The following is a 5,272-nucleotide window of genomic DNA, read 5'->3' on the forward strand; positions in this document are numbered from 1 at the left end:
GACAGAGTGTATAAACATTTTTTATTTTTACATATAGCTATAAGAATCTTAGCGTCCACGTTTCCGTCAAAGCAGTACTTACGTTTTGCAGAATGTGCTCTTCAGAAATTTGTTCTGCAATGTCAACATCTATATTGTATTACATTTTATTCTTATAATGTCCACGGACTTCTTCATCTAACTGATGATGTTAGATGTTTGGGCAGTTTAGATTCATTTTCTGCTTTTCCATATGAAAACAACATGTCAACTTTTCGGAAGTTTTGCAGAAAGTCTAATCAACCTCTGCAACAAATGTTTAATAGAATGAAAGAAATACAGAAACACGGAAGTACCAAAACTCATACAGTCGAAACATCTGTTTGTGTATTTATTCCGTATACTAACGATACCAATTGTCTTCGATATCGCAAAATTACATTTAACCATTTATTACTTAGTACAAATTTACACGATAATTTTATATAATATTATTATTAGTTTATTTTATGCGTTCTATTATAGCATCAATAATACATATGTATGTACCTGCACGCGTTTTTATAAAATATTGTAATAATGTTTTCAATATATTTTAATATTATAATAACGTTTTCAATTAATGTTCATCAAATAATAATAATATGAAACAACTGTATGTAAGTGTAATTACTAATTCCAATCGAACTTTTATTTTCGGTTTAGGTCTGAAGAGATTGGAGACAAATCTGCCAAACCTGAGCTCCGTATTCACAGTCGTGATTCTACCTGAGAATCAATTTGAGCTATATAGGCTTTAGCCGGCTTTCACATCGGTAGCATGCTACGTGCAACGTTTAGCTTCGATTGAAGTGAGAAGCAGTGCCATTGTTTCTCACCTAAACTCGATCGAAGGTGCACGTAGCATGCTACCTCAGTATGAAATCCGGCTAGAGTCTAGCTCATACCGATTCTCAGTTAGAATCACGACTGTGAAAACGAGCCTTAGGTTCGATAGATATGTCGCCAATCTGTCGTCGTTTCTGAATACAGATCTGCTGTGCGTTTGGCGCCAATCTGCTGTCGCTTTTGCATATAGATCTGCTTCGCATTTGTCGCCGACTTGTCGTCGTTTCTGAATACAGATCTGCTGTACGTTTGATGCCAATCTGCCGTCGCTTCTGCATATAGATCTGCTGGGCATTTGGCGCAAATCTGTTGTCGGTCTGCGGTTGACACTACTAATGCGAATTCCAATCCTCGTGAAGCGAGGGGGGGATTTAAGGCGGGAGGAGGCACGAACCAAGCATCCATCTCTTCCGTGGCAGCGGCACTGTCGTATCTGTGTCGGGCGTTTACACACTTCCCCAGCCCGACAAATAATTTTTAGAAAACAACATTTGCGGGTCTGAAAAAATATGCGAGGTACAAGTGGCTGAATCGGGAAACATGCTCTCGGTTTGTTGCGTCAATCTGTCGTCGTACTGCTAGTGACAGATCTGCTCTGGTGTTGTACCCAATTTGACATCAGGATGTGATTTCAACTTTTGGTTGCAATTGGGGCGCACTCGAGGACACAGTAGGCCCTGAATTTGGCAGCCTCGTTTGACAGGGAATTGTTTGCCGTTTGTTAACAATCCGCAAGCAAATGGTTAGCTGGGTATAGATAGATGAATATTAATGTGCAAGATAACTTTATAACAAATATTCTAAAGACGCATCCCTTACGGAAAAAAAACTTGTGGCACTATTGAAATGACAACTATTGAATAATTATTAATGCACACTACATCAATAGTAATTTCGCGCACTATTGGAATTCGCATTAGTAGTGTTACTTTCGTACTATTAGTGTTAAGTTGATCCTCAAGTGTGCGCACTAGTGGATCACTATAGTTTACTAATTGCCAATCTACAAGTTTTCATTGAAATTGAGACTAGTGTATTCTTTTTGAATAACAACGTGAATAAAAATGGATCTACACAGTTTTCAATAAGAACGATAAATATATTTCTATAGAAATAAAACAACACTGTGACATTAATTGTACTTTCATTCGCAAGATCAAGTACAAATAATAATACAATAATCTGACTAGTTGTATTGGTCCCGATTATTAAAAACACTGGAAACTAACCGTTATTCGACTTATTTACGACGCTTAATCTGCGTTCTTTGGGTTTTTCGCCTTTATATATGCTGGTTCCTTTAACTTTACTTGTTGGTTTCTCCTTTATTATTTGATCCTCTATTTCGAGGAACTGCATTATTGCACTTCTGCTGCACTGCTTTGCGGAACATCTTGTCGAAATCTTTTTCTATTGGAAATTTGTTCTTAACGTATACTGAAAGCACATATATTTATTAGTTTTCGAACTGCCAACTATGTGAAATCAATACTCTGCATCGCACAAATTATAATCATACCTTTCATAGCTTCAATTTTCACCGTGTCGAGTTTCATTTTAGCGGCTATACCTTTTTCGCAATGAAAATTTGCCACAGTTCCTGTAAGCGAGAAGGTAGCTAACTCTTCTTTTGAAAATAGCAAAGACATCATCTCGCATATCAACTTAGAGGCAGATGTGTGATTGCACAAGGAAAGACGAGTGGCGTTCACTACACAAGAGTCTGGTCCTCCAAGGTCGATTGTCTTTTCCTGTTAAATGTTTTATACAAAATATGATAAAACTTTTAGATAATTATTAAATGTAACGATATTCATATTTATAAAATTACATCGAATGAGAATTGAAAACCAAACTAACATCATCTATATACTACTGTTATGCCTCCGGAGAGGCACGGTAGTTAGGATCGTTTGCCGGAAGGAATTTGGGAATTCAGGCTCCGCCCGGGTAGTTCACTGAATTTATTATAATTAAAAATGACACTTTCGTATTCTGAATAAATGTATATATAACTATTTTATTCGTACTTGGTTTAATTACAAAGTCTTCGCACGTCTCTCGCGTCGCGTATCGCGATATCGGATATCTTGGCATGCGCGTGTCTGGAGTTGAGTTTCGGTCGCGAAACTCACTTCTCGATCTTATGTATTTATTTCTGCCGACTGTGTGGCGTTAATTTAATAGTTTCCCGTAAAGCGTTATTGGCTGCCCGCGTAATATTGATTGATGATAAAGACTGCCCGCCGATTGTTAGCGATGGGTCTTTTTATTGTCTCCCCTTGGTTTCCCAGGAGGGGATCGGGACAAGACCATGTGTCGTGTCGCTCGATTTTGGCGGCAAGATCCGGATGCAAGCTAGGAGTTCTAAGGGACTTCTTTGCTTGCTTTTTCGCAATTTCCTTTTCGCTTTTAGGTAGGATCTCTACGTTGCATTTTCGCAACGCCTTTATTCCGCTTGCCTTGATTTCCGCGTTTTCGTAATGAGTGATTGCGCGGTCGCTCGGGCTTCGCGCGTGGCTCGCGTTGTCAGCGCTTCGCTCGGTCAACGTTCGTAACGTGATCTGTATTCGCGTTACACGTTGAGCAATATCTTATCGTATAAAATAATATCTCTAAAATACTATATATCTATTAATTCGTGTATAGCCTTTTCGGGCTATAACACTACATATACTACATATACTACATATACTACATATACTTGAAAATCGAAACTCGAAAAATATTAATTTCTTTTGTAAATAGCATTTTAATTGAAATATGTAATGATTTTAATCTTAGGCTTATGTACTACGATTGATTGATGATCATCCGAGGACTTCACTTTATCAGCTGCATGATTCGATTCTTGTTTATGTTCTAATTTATGTGTGTTGACTGTTTTTATCGCGACGTCTGGAGTATCAGGGAAGTCTTCCGGTGATGATTCTAGGTTATAATTTGATAATACTACCAGATTATGCTCGGATATCAAAGGTATCGACTCACGTGATGGTGCTGGTTCACGAAACTCTGTAGCTGATCTTTGAAACGATTTCAACTTATCGCTTGGTAGATCTAACTCCTTATTTTGTACTATCGATACAGGCAATGCATCGGCTGTAGACGATTTCAACTTATTGTTTGGTAGATCCAAGTAGATAGTGGGCACTATGGGGCGTCAAACAAACCCCCACTCCTCAGCCACTGGCGCCGACCCCCTGCTGTGACTGTCTGGGGCCCTCCCCCCTAAAGGTGTCTGTGGAAAAAAAGAGTGGAGGGGACTCGTGGACGTCTACGAGACAATTTTCCTTTTAAATTTTTCCTTTTAAATTTTTTAAATTTTTAAAAAATTTTTTACCCTTTAAATTTTTTCCTTTTAAATTTTTTTATTTTTTTATTTTTTCCGGTCGCGTGAACATGCTTGGGCTCGAACCTGGGTCCTCCACCTCTCCAAACAGGGTCCTAGTATGCTGGGCTAGCTGAAAACTTATTAGAATAGAAGTTAAACGTAGTATTTGTGGAGAGTAGTCCACCGCTAAGATAGGGGTCCTGACGGTCCGATTGGTTCTCCCCATAGTGCCCAGTCCTCCGATTGGTTCCGTCGATTCCGTCAATTTAAAGTGGCATGGAAAAACGAGCTCTCTACTATTTTTATGATAAAATAATGCACTCTTGCATTGCAAACTTTATTTATTAACCTATACTTATCAAAACCAGGTACGGATGCGAGCAATTAACATCATGAAGCGTCGTCAGCGCAATGTTATGGCAAATGCTCCAACCGTACAATTTTTGTGCATGCGCATTAGGGACTTGGGCGGCGATGACGACGGAGACGTATCTTAATAAAAATTTTATACATTTCGACTTCAGTAGATAGTGGGCACTATGGGGCGTCAAAACAAACCCCCACCACCGACCCTTGGCCCCCTGCTGTGACTGTCTGGGGCCCTCCCCCCTAAAGGTGTCTGTGGAAAAAAAGAATGGAGGGGACTCGTGGACGTCTACGAGACAATTTTCCTTTTAAATTTTTCCTTTTAAATTTTTTAAATTAAAAAAAAATTTTTTCCTTTTAAATTTTTTTATTTTTTCCGGTCGTGTGAACATGCTTGGGCTCGAACCTGGGTCCTCCACCTTTCCAAACAGGGTCCTAGTATGCTGGGCTAATTGAAAACTTATTAGAATAGAAGTTAAACGTAGTATTTGTGGAGAGTAGTCCACCGCTAAGATAGGGGTCCTGACGGTCCGATTGGTTCTCCCCATAGTGCCCAGTCCTCCGATTGGTTCCGTCGATTCCGTCAATTTAAAGTGGGATGGAAAAACGAGCCAAAAAATTAGTGCGTGGGAGAAAGCGGGCAAGATGTCTGACGGAAAACAGACGTGATGACAACCGACAAAATGGCGACCGTCGAGACTGGAG

The 5,272-nt window shown here is 39.3% G+C and overlaps 1 long non-coding RNA gene across 1 annotated transcript; it reads right to left on the reverse strand.

The window, feature by feature from the left end:
* Positions 1–1,984: 1,984 nt before the first annotated feature.
* On the reverse strand, positions 1,985–4,457 carry LOC115242543. The gene is made up of 3 exons (XR_003885068.1): positions 3,859–4,457; positions 2,387–2,618; positions 1,985–2,304 (listed from the first exon to the last, which is right to left on the reverse strand). It is a non-coding gene; the product is annotated as an uncharacterized LOC115242543 (long non-coding RNA).
* Positions 4,458–5,272: the final 815 nt, after the last annotated feature.

This window comes from Formica exsecta, unplaced genomic scaffold (assembly GCF_003651465.1).
Source record: "Formica exsecta isolate Colony F162 unplaced genomic scaffold, ASM365146v1 scaffold604, whole genome shotgun sequence".
NCBI lineage: Eukaryota > Metazoa > Arthropoda > Insecta > Hymenoptera > Formicidae > Formica > Formica exsecta.